This window comes from Procambarus clarkii, chromosome 16 (genome assembly GCF_040958095.1).
Source record: "Procambarus clarkii isolate CNS0578487 chromosome 16, FALCON_Pclarkii_2.0, whole genome shotgun sequence".
Lineage (NCBI taxonomy): Eukaryota > Metazoa > Arthropoda > Malacostraca > Decapoda > Cambaridae > Procambarus > Procambarus clarkii.
In genome coordinates this window covers 17,973,647-17,985,993 of record NC_091165.1, presented here as the reverse complement: position 1 = coordinate 17,985,993, position 12,347 = coordinate 17,973,647, and the positions used below count along the sequence as shown (strand labels likewise).

General features: G+C 44.8%; 2 non-coding genes across 2 annotated transcripts; both read left to right on the top strand.

Annotated features, from left to right (window-relative positions):
• Positions 1-697: 697 nt before the first annotated feature.
• On the top strand, positions 698-770 carry TRNAR-UCG (transfer RNA arginine (anticodon UCG)). Its single transcript has one exon. It is a non-coding gene; the product is annotated as a tRNA-Arg (tRNA).
• Positions 771-2,826: 2,056 nt separating this feature from the next.
• Positions 2,827-2,899, top strand: TRNAR-UCG (transfer RNA arginine (anticodon UCG)). The gene has a single exon. It is a non-coding gene; the product is annotated as a tRNA-Arg (tRNA).
• Positions 2,900-12,347: the final 9,448 nt, after the last annotated feature.

Genomic DNA, 12,347 nt, shown 5'->3' with positions numbered 1-12,347 from the left:
GGTGTAGAGGTGTAGTGTAGTGACAGGACCAGCCGGGGTGGGTGGGTGTAGAGGTGTTGTGTAGTGACAGGACCAGCCGGGGTGGGTGTAGAGGTGCAGTGTAGTGACAGGACCAGCCGGGGTGGGTGGGTGTAGAGGTGTTGTGTAGTGACAGGACCAGCCGGGGTGGGTGTAGAGGTGTAGTGTAGTGACAGGACCAGCCGGGGTGGGTGTAGAGGTGTTGTGTAGTGACGGGACCAGCCGGGGTGGGTGTAGAGGTGTAGTGTAGTGACAGGACCAGCCGGGGTGGGTGTAGAGGTGCAGTGTAGTGACGGGACCAGCCGGGGTGGGTGTAGAGGTGTTGTGTAGTGACAGGACCAGCCGGGGTGGGTGTAGAGGTGTTGTGTAGTGACGGGACCAGCCGGGGTGGGTGAGGACTATTTGTGCCTACAGGATTGAGCTGTTAGCTCTTGGACCCCGTCTTTTCTAAAGTCGTACTAATGTGCCTTAACCTCCTAACCTACCAGAGGACCCACCAAAAGAAAACGGGGCAGTGTGTCAATTTCGCAAGCCGCTGCCATTTTCTAGTGCGACAGTTTTTGGCCTTAAGTAAAGTATGCGGCAAAATGCGACGTGCTGGTGTATGGACGGTCCTTTGTCTAATGTACTGACTCCTCACCTGTTTATACTCTATCATAGCTACTATATATGTGTGTGTGACCGTGTGGCCTAATGGATAAGGCGTCGGACTTCGAATCCGAAGATTGCAGGTTCGAGTCCTGTCACGGTCGGGTAGAGTCTTTACCTAAAGCAGATACTGCTCTTTTACAGTTGAGAGGCGGGACCAAAGAGCCAGAGCTCAACCCCCGCAAACACAACTAGGTGAGTACACACACTAACTGGACTACATTACAAATTACATAAGACTAAACTGGAAAAAGTTCAAAGGTTTGCCACCAGACTAGTACCCGGGCTGAGAGATATGAGCTACGAGGAGAGACGACGGGAATTAAACCTTACGTCGCTGGAAGACAGAAGAGTTAGGAGAGACATGATCACCACGTACAAGATTCTCAGAGGAATTGACAGGATAGATAAAGACAGGCTATTTAACACAAGGGGCACACGCACTTGGGGACACAGGTGGAAATTAAGTGCCCAAATGAATCATAGAGATATTAGAAAGAACTTTTTTAGTGTCAGAGTGGTTGACAAATGGAATGCATTAGGCAGAGATGTGGTGGAGGCTGACTCCATACACAGTTTCAAGTGTAGATATGATAGAGCCCAATAGGCTCAAGAACCTGTACACCAGTTGATTGACAGTTGAGAGGCGGGACCAAAGAGCCAAAGCTCAACCCCCGCAAGCACAATTAGGTGAGTACCTGCGTTGGGATGACTGGGGATGTGTGTAGAGACATAACACACGTAGTGTAGTAGACATAACACACGTAGTGTAGTAGACATAACACACGTAGTGTAGTAGACATAATAGAGGATAAATAGACTAGTTAAAAACGTGGGGTCCAAGAGCTAATCGTTCGATACTGCGGACACATATAGTGAACACACTGGACACGTCGTAGGACACGTCGTAGGACACGTCGTAGGACACGTCGTAGGACACGTCGCACTCAGGACTACTGAGTGCGACCCGTCGTAGTCCTAAGGAGGTTTGATTCCCAGCCGAGTCGGAATCAAATGGGTTGAGTTTCTTTCACCCTGATGCACCTGTTCACCTAGTAGTAATAAATAGGTACTGGGAGTTAGAGCTGCTACAGGCTGTTTCTTGGGGGTGTGTTCACCAAGTAGTGCTTGCGGGGGTTGAGCTCTGCTCTTACGGTCCGCCTCTCAACTGTTACTAACTACTAATTTTATTTCCCCCTCCCTTGCCCGGGAATCGAACCCGGGTCACAGAATTACGAATACTGCGCACTGTCCGCTCAGCTACGAGATACACATGCAAACACACGCAATGTGTACTCACCTATTTGTACTCACCTGTTTGTGCTTGCGGGGGTTGAGCTTTGGCTCTTTGGTCCCGCCTCTCAATTGTCAGTCAACTGGTGTACAGATTCCTGAGCCTACTGGGCTCTATCAGTGTGTGTGTGTGCGCGCGCGAGTGTGTGTGTTAAGAGAAAAATATATGTAGTAGATATAATAAAGGCAAAAATAGATTGGTTATAAAGGCGGGTCCAAGAGCTAATAGCTCAGTTCTGCCGACACAAATAGCAAATACACACAAACACACACTAAGTGTGTTTGTGTGTATTACACCACGGAGTTTTGTTTGTTTACACCACGGAGACAACAGTCTCCGTGGTGTAGTGGTAAGACACTCGCCTGGCGTTCCGCGAGCGCTATGTCATGGGTTCGTATCCTGGCCGGGGAGGATTTACTGGGCGCAATTCCTTAACTGTAGCCTCTGTTTAACGCAACAGTAAAATGTGTACTTGGATGAAAAAACGATTCTTCGCGGCAGGGGATCGTATTCCAGGGACCATAGGATTAAGGACTTGCCCGAAACGCTACGCGTACTAGTGGCTGTACAAGAATGTAACAACTCTTGTATATATCTCAAAAAAAAAAAAAAAAAAAAGTACTTTTATTGCCTCAATAAGCGTACTTGAACTTCAATGTGAACTTCACCGTAGGTGGAATGCAATTCAAGAGTCACCCCGTCGCCTTAGCTTCATAAATACTTTTACAAGTAACAAAGATCGAGATTCGTCTCAATAAACAATCAACAGTTAGCAAGGCGGAGCCCAAGAGGCGAGACGTAACCTACCACCATTTTCCTAGGGAAGTAGAGACAGAAATTAGCCTATACGCTCTACGCCTCCACATGACCGTGTGGCCTAATGGATAAGGCGTCGGACTTCGGATCCGAAGATTGCAGGTTCGAGTCCTGTCACGGTCGGGTGGAGTCTTTACCTAAAGGAGATACTGCTCTTTTTATCATTGTTTTCCCCGTTTCCCTCAACCTTTCCAATCACTTCTCACTTTCTCTCGCCGTGTCCGCCTCGCCCATCATGATCAATAACAAATACAGCGGCGGGTGGTGTTTCTGCACGCCGCCCCGCCCCGCCCCGCCCCGCCCCGCCCTGCCCCAGCCTACTCACCAACACTCACCCTCCACACTGTTATTCACCTCTTGACTATCCTCGCATGAATGACTGGCTGCTCCTGTGTTCTCAGCCTCGCTGGCTACTTGAGACGGGGGGTGAGTCAGCTCGGAAGGACGGGGGGTACACACAGCAGGAAGGGGGGCTGAGAAAGCAAGAAGGGGGGGGGGTTGAGAGAGGGATGGTAGAGCAGGGAGATGGGTGAAAGAGGTGGGAGGGGGGGAGAGAGCAGGGAGAGGGGTGGGAGAGCAGGGAGAGGGGTGAGAGAGCAGGGAGAGGGGTGAGAGAGCAGGGAGAGGGATGAGAGAGCAGGGAGAGGAGTGAGAGAGAAGGGAGAGGGGTGAGAGAAGTGGGAGGGGGTGAGAGAGCACTGGGAGGTTTTTTTTCATTATTAATATTTTCTACCACAGCATATATACATTTTCTTCTGTCCTCCATGGACAGGGTTAGATAAGTGTTAAACATATAGTTCAAGGGTTTATTGAACACTCAACTACAGAAGGTGATTCGGTGCTTTTAAAATGCTATGCTAACCTACATACGTAAATACATAGATACACAGATTCGCGTATGCCCTACATAAAGTGTTCGATGTGTCTTTTACATAGTGTCATTAATGTGCATTTACAAAGGTGAAATGTAATTCTGATCAGGTTCCATATATACTTTATACACATACATACATACATACATACCCGAGCTGAGAGGTATGAGCTACGAGGAGAGACTACGGGAATTAAACCTCACTTCGTTGGAAGACAGAAGAGATAGGGGGGACATGATCACCACATTCAAGATCCTCAAGGGAATTGACAGGGTTGATAAAGACAGGCTGTTTAACACAAGGGACACACGCACTAGGGGACACAGGTGGAAACTGAGTGCCCAAATGAGCCACAGAGATAATAGAAGGAACTGTTTTAGTGTCAGAGTGGTTGACAAATGGAATGCATTAGGAAGTGATGTGGTGGAGGCTGACTCCATACACAGTTTCAAGTGTAGATATGATAGAGCCCAGTAGGCTCAGGAACCTGTACACCTGTTGATTGACAGTTGAGAGGCGGGACCAAAGAGCCAGAGCTCAACCCCCGCAAGCACAACTAGGTGAGTACAACTAGGTGAGTACACACACACATATACGTACATATGCATAAATACATACATATATACACACACACATGCATTCACATACATTTGTCTCTTTTACTCTGACAGGGTGAGATAGCTGATAGAGAAACTAGTGTGCAATTAAGCATTTAATCACTGAAGGTGATTAAGGTGCTTTTACAAGCTCAGGTTATATAATTACATCACATACATACATTGTATAATTGATACATTACATGGTCAATCTTGGGTATAAGTCCAATATATCATCAAGTGTTCCAGTACTCATATAGTAATTACACAGTTCAGCATACCTTAGCCCAGGAGGGCGAAAGTCAGTCAGTATGGGACATTCTACAATAATGTTCAAGTGAGTGCATGTTTTCTCTTTCACAAAGTTGACACATTGTGTACTCGACATTTGGGTTTTGAGAAAGCTGCCAGATACGTCTATATCCCAGGCGTATTCTGGCCACTATAACATTACATTGCCGGGTTCTTGTTCTATTAGTCCCATATGTGAATGTCTCCTCACGATATCTATTATAATATTTAATGCTACAACTTTCAGGTCTTTGTGAATTTGTTAGGTCGGTGAGATCTTCATTAGATATTTGTTTAAGTATTCTCTTTGTCACTGCTAATGAAACACCCATATCAATTTCTACCACTGGTTTTCTGCATGCTGTCTTTGCAAGCATATCAACAGCATCATGCCTTGAGATGCCAACATGTGATGGTATCCATTGGAATTTAATTTCAAATCTGTTTTCTTTAGCAGCTAAAACATTCATTCGAATATCACTGACTATTTTCTGGGTGTCACTACTATGTGCGTTCAATGCCAGGAGTGCACTCTGCGAGTCACAGTATTCAAGTCCACTGCCTTTGTCTTTTAAAAATTGTGGCAAGGTATATGCCTGCAAGTTCGTTTTGAGTTGTACTTGCCCAGTCATTGACGCGCTTCATTGCTGTATGTACGAGAGAAGATTGTTCAAATATTGTTCAAATATGTTACATGCACATCCGGTACATCGTCCACCTTCTTCTACAGAGCCGTCGGTATAGCACTGATAAACATCGTTACCCATACTCTGAGTACTTTCAGTGATGCTTTTCAGTGTTAACTGTTTTAATAATGTAGTGTGCACACTATCTTTCTTGGGCACATTTACAAAATCAACTGATAGATCCCAGTTATCCCATGGAGTAATTGGCTGATTAATCATTAGATGAGTTGGGTACATATTTAATATTTTGATGGAGTTGGCTACCTTGTAGAACCAATATACATAATCAGATTTCGTTCTTCTTCTATAGACCTCAGGTGAGTGCAGCATATTAGAAAGTTTAGCTTGAAACTTCATGTGTTGTCTAGATCTACTCAATGCCTTCACGCCGAAAACTGTGCTAATAGACAAAATTCTCTCACTTATGGTAGGTAATTTTAACTCTGCTCTCATATTAACTATTCTCGTGGACTTTGGAGCCCCAAGGATGAGACGCATAGCTTCATTTTGCAAAGTTTCAAGAGATTTCAGCTCTTTGTCAGTATACAGTGTGAGATGTAGAGCATTGTAGTCAATCACAGAGCGTATAAATGATACATAAAACATTCTAGCAAGTCTCACGTTAAGTCCATGATTGACACCAACAAGGGCCCGCAAGGGCTTTAATCTCTCCCACAGTCCCCTCTTGAGAGAAGAAAGGTACCCAGGGTCGTTAATGGGGACACCAAGGTATCTGTAAGACTCGCAGTTCTCAAGTGCTCGTCCATCTATATGATAATTGGGTGGTGGAATACCACATGGAATGAGGGCACGAGTTTTCTGTACAGAGATAAGGAGGCTACATTCCTCAGCTCTAGTAGCAAAAGCATCGAGCAGAACTTGCATTCTAGGCTCGGTGGCAGCCTGTAAACTTATATCATCAGCATAACAAATGACAGTGTCTTCATTATTAGTTGGAAGATCTTTAATGTTTATGCATCAGAACATTGAACAACAAGGGGCTGAGGACCCCTCCTTGTGGAGTTCCCAGTTCAAAGTGTTTGCTCTCTGTGCTTTTAACACCATTAAACAAAACATATGCTGTCGATTAGACAAATAGAACCTTTATCCATTTCAATAATTTTCCTTGTATTCCCAGCTCGGCAAGCTGTTACAGTATGATTTCTCTGTTTGCTGTATCGAAAGCTGCTGCTAGGTCGATGAAGACTGAGGGAAAGCTTCAATATGTGCGAAGTACTCAGCAAAACAGTGTTGTGTACTGAGCCCAGGCATGAATCCAAACAGTTGGGGTGACAGGTGCCCCTGTATACGATACATGAGTCGGTTAAGAACAATACGTTCAAGCACTTTACAAACACACGATGTTAGAGATATGGGTCTATAATTATCTGAGTGTGGTTTGGGGATGGGAACAATGACACTCTTTGTCCAAGCATCAGGTAATACTCCTTCACTTAAACTCATTCTGTACAACACTAAAAATGGATTACCTAGTACTTGTGAGACTAATCTTAGTAGACTGTAAGTAATACCATCCTCTCCAGCAGTTGATTTTCCCATCTTTAGTGCATGATTTAATTCCCATTCAGTTACATCATTAAGGTCCGACACGTCGATAGCTGTACAGGCAAGATTGATGGTTCGTTGTCTGTTGGGGCGTGTGTCATCAAGTTTGTGCTGTATGTTAATTGGGAGTGAGTCGTAGCTCGATGTTAGTGCCCATTGATCAAGGAGGATGTTTGCTTGTTCTAGTAGGCTGTGGTGCAGCGGTTTGGTTGGGCTGCTTCTAGAGATTTTCCGTATCTTTCCCCAAACTTCAACAAGTGTTGTTTGCTCATTTATACTTTGTAGGAACTCTTCCCAATGTTTATTACGTATGACGTTGCTCATGTCTCTCACCTCTCTATTTGCAACTAGAAATACATGCAAGTCACCTTGTGCTTTGGTTCGTTTGTACGTATCTCCAAGTTGCTTTACTCGTTCATGTTCTTTAACAAATACGGGGTCAAGGACCCACTTGGGTGGTGGTAGGTGTTGCCCACTTCTGCTAGGCTTACGACCTGTTCCCCAACACACCCATGTGTCATAGTAGGTAGTAATTGTATCAACGAGATCTCTGGAGAAGGCTTGTACATTCGTTATTGTGTAATCTTAATACCATTTTTATATACAATTAATAAAGTGGTCTTGCAAGCCATATGGAATATTCATTTTCCGTCTCTGATGTCTATTAGGTACATCACACTGTACCTCATAGGAAGCAGAAACTGCACTAACCAAGTGATTTACCAACGAACATTCCATCCTATCTTGCACAAGGTTTCTACCCATTACATAATCAAGTCTGCCTCCCAATAAATGAGTTTGTGTATCCGTAGTATACACAGTTAATCTGTTGTCATAAACATATTTTGTAAATTTGCATCCATTATCGTTGTTAGTAATGTCTCCCAGCGTAATATGTCTAGCATTAAAATCTACCATCTAGGAGGTAGGAGGCCTGGTCGACGACCGGGCCGCGGGGACACTAAGCCCCGGAAGCACCTCAAGATAAGGAAGCACCTCAAGGTAACCATGTATATTGTCCCATTATTGTCTAGATCTGGGAGCAATGTTACATTGAGTTTCTGGCTTCTGGCATATACGTTGAGGAATGAGAAGTGGCCTGCTGCAGTTTGTACATGAAAGTGATGGTACTGTGTGTGTACATTATGTGACGTGCTCACAAGAATGTGCGGTAAATCACTTCTGATGTATGTTAATAACCCTGTGGCGTTACTGTTAGTATAGGATGCATACCCTCTGATCTTTGGTGAGGTTTTGTTTATTATGTTAGACGTGTAGGGCTCCTGAATAGCAATTATATCTATGTTGTTACTGGTAACATATGCAATTAGATCATTCAGTCTTTTGTTGATGCTACGAATGTTCCAACTGAGAAACCTAATGATCCTTGTGTCAACAGCAGCCATCGTCTTGGTGTTGTTCCTCCCTAGGACTGGTGGTCCCATTGTTGTCCTTGTCCACTTACACAATGTGTCAATAAGTGACTCTACGACGTAAAGAGCCACACCAACCTGGCGTTTGATGTCAGGAACATCTGGTGACATCATCAGTTTCTTGATCACTGAGGGAGAGGGGTGAGAGAGCATGGAGAGGGGTGAGAGAACAAGGAGAGGGGTGAGAGAGCAGGGATGGGGGTAGGGGGGGTAGGGAGGAGAGGGAGCAACATCATGGGGGGGGGGGGAGAAGGGGAGCAGGGCTGGTGCCAGGGGTGCCCACGACCAACCTGTCCTCTTAAAAAGAACGTCGCTTTTGGCCGTTTGTCCGTATGGCCGAATTTGGACGTAATTTGAAAATTAAAAAAAAATGAAAATAAATTTGGGATTTTTTTTTCAACAACAGTAAGTTAAGGGTCCTCTGATAGGTTAGGTGGGCAGGAAATTCTCATAAAGTTTCAAAACGTTATGAAAAACGTTAATTTAAAGTGTCCTCTTATAACCTCTGCGCGTGCGCCGGACGACTCAAATAGAAAACGGAACAGAACGTCACTTTTGTGAGTCGATTTCATTTCAAGTTACGTCCAAATTTAGCCATATCGCGCATACGAGCCAAAGGTGACGTTATTTTTAAGAGGACGGGTTGTTCACCAGACATCAGAGACGCGGCCCTAAACACCGCCGTGATTTAAAACAATCTTGGCCGTGAACCATTGTTTATGAAGCACATAAGGATCACTTAACCACCGGGCCAGTAGCGTGGGGCGGGCGCCGAGTCTGTGCTCGTCGGCTTGAGGACAAACTTTACTATTTTGGGAACTTGAACGATGAAAATAATTCAAGACAAATGGCAACGGGTTCCTTAATGTGTGATAAAATTTGATGTATGACGCCGGGAAAGTTAAAACTTAGTCGTACCTTTTTCAACTAAACAGGTAATACGTCTAGGAGAGAGAGAGGGAGTTATCAGGGGAAAGCACCATGCCATTACGACTATATAGCACTTGGAAGGGTCAAGATTAGGATTTGGGATGGGACGGGGGGAGGGGGGGGGGAAGTAATGCAGCCCAACCACTTGGACGGTCGGGGATTGAACGCCGACCTGCAACAGCCGAGATCGGGATCTATAGATGCCTGTCCTTGTGTACCGGCGGACACGCTCACGACTCCTCCTCGACCTTTGCCGTGGTAGTTGTGGCTGGCGGCGGGTGTGGGACTTGCAGGGGAGGTAATGTAGGGGCGAGATAACACGACACTGTGGCGGGCGTGACGCTATCCGCCTGAGCCGCTACACGAACTGTGCCGTGATAGCATCGTGGGAGCACTTCCACTCTCGCTCCTCCACCTGATCAATGGCTTATGTACGGGAAATAAGTAACTCATTTTCCAATTTCGTGACGCAAATTAGCACGAATATCGCTGCAAGTCAATGCCAGCTCATTATAGAAAGTAACAAAAAATTACAATTATATAGAATTAAGAATATAAAACAGCCAAGGACGCGTCTTAAAAAAAGGCGGAACTAGTAATCAAAGTACAACTTAATATTCTGAATTCCAGTGAAGAGCCACAACTACACAAAAGCCCTTGGTGAAGACGAGACCTTGGCCAACAGCACTGGCATGCGAGGAGTTTTTGTGTCAATAAGTGTAGGTGTTGCTATAGTATTGGGCTTATAGCCAATCATCTGCACGAGGATTATTAAAGCCGAGACAACAGCTTACTGACCATCCAGCAAGTCTACTTTAGGCCAGATCATAGTCAGGTATGTTTAGGTATATTTAGCAAGTATATCATAGTCCAGGATTAAAGTACACTCTCAGTGTATGTACACACATAAATGGGGGTACACTCCTCGGTGTACATACCTGTGAGCGTAGAACTTGACAAGGTAATGATGGTTACTTGACCTAGTGACTGTAAACAACAACTGAACACCAGCCCCATGCTGAGCACGAACACTGTGTCACATCATAACGCGCAACTCTGTACAGCATCGCGCCCAGGAAATATATTATATATATATATATATATATATATATATATATATATATATATATATATATATATATATATATATATATATATATATATATATGTGTGTGTGTGTGTGTGTGTGTGTGTGTGTGTGTGTGTACTCACCTAGTTGTGTTTGCGGGGGTTCAGCTCTGGCTCTTTGGTCCCGCCTCTCAACCGTCAATCAACAGGTGTACAGATTCCTGAGCCTATTGGGCTCTATCATATCCACACTTGAAACTGTGTATGGAGTCAGCCTCCACCACATCACCCCCTAATGCATTCCATTTGTCAACCACTCTGACACTAAAAAAGTTCTTTCTAATATCTCTGTGGCTCATTTGGGCACTCAGTTTCCACCTGTGTCCCCTTGTGCGTGTGCCCCTTGTGTTAAATAGCCTGTCTTTATCTACCCTATCAATTCCCTTCAGAACCTTGAATGTGGTGATCATGTCCCCCCGTGTGTGTGTGTGTGTACTCATCTATTTGTGCTTGCGGGGGTTGAGCTTTGGCTCTTTGGTCCCGCCTCTCAACTGTCAATCAACTGGTGTACAGATTCCTGAGCCTACTGGGCTCTATCATATCTACATTTAAAACTGTGTATGGAGTCAGCCTCCACCACATCACTGCCTAATGCATTCCATCCGTTAACTACTCTGACACTGAAAAAGTTCCTTCTAACGTCTCTGTGGCTCATGTGGGTACTCAGTTTCCACCTGTGTCCCCTTGTTCGCGTCCCACCAGTGTTGAATAGTTTATCCTTGTTTACCCGGTCGATTCCTCTGAGGATTTTGTAGGTTGTGATCATGTCTCCCCTTACTCTTCTGTCTTCCAGTGTCGTAAGGTGCATTTCCCGCAGCCTTTCCTCGTAACTCATGCCTCTTAGTTCTGGGACTAGTCTGGTGGCATACCTTTGGACTTTTTCCAGCTTCGTCTTGTGCTTGACAAGGTACGGGCTCCATGCTGGGGCCGCATACTCCAGGATTGGTCTTACATATGTGGTGTACAAGATTCTGAATGATTCCTTACACAGGTTCCTGAACGCTGTTCTGATGTTAGTCAGCCTCGCATATGCCGCAGACGTTATTCTTTTTATGTGGGCTTCAGGAGACAGGTTTGGTGTGATATCAACTCCTAGATCTTTCTCTCTGTTCGTTTCATTAAGTACTTCATCTCCTATTCTGTATCCTGTGTTTGGCCTCCTATTTCCACCACCTAGTTTCATTACTTTGCATTTACTCGGGTTGAACTTCAACAGCCATTTGTTGGACCATTCACTTAGTCTGTCTAGGTCATCTTGTAGCCTCCTACTATCGTCCTCAGTTTCAATCCTCCTCATAATTTTTGCATCATCGGCAAACATTGAATCTTACATTGAGAGAATCAAACATTGAGAGAATCTTACAGTTGTGTGTGTGTGTGTGTGTGTGTGTGTGTGTGTGTGTGTGTGTGTGTGTGTGTGTGTGTGTGTGTGTGTGTGTGTGTGTGTGTGTGTAAATCACGAAAATTAACACGTGAGGAAAATTGTGACTTTGTCAGACCACGGAGGAAGAATTGAAACAGGAATTTCCTTAAGTACTTTTGCATATTAATACATCTTCAGAAGGAAGGATTTACAAGAGAGAGAGAGAGAGAGAGAAGATTAAGCCACCCAAAAGGTGGCTTGGGCATGAATAGCCCATAAGTGGTGGCCCTTTTGAGCCATTACCAGTATCAATAGATGATGCTGGAGATCTGTGGAGGTGCGACTGCACCCTGCGTGACGGGAGATGTCTCCCGTGGAGATTATTGTGATTTACAGGTCAAGTATTGGACATATATAGGGAGGAGAGAAAGGTGAAGTGAGGTGAGGTACAATGACAAATGAATGGGAATTAGGTGGACACAAATATGAGCCGCATAAGAACCGCAGAAGGCCTATTGGCCCATACGATGCAGCTCCTATTCTTACCCACCAATAGGCCCACACATAGATAATAATAGCATAAGATAGCCTTCTGCAGTTCTTATGCGGCTCATATTTGTTTCCACCTAATTCCCATTCGTGTGTCATTGTACCTCACCTCACTTCACCTTTCTCTCCTGCCTATATATGTCCAATACTTGACCTG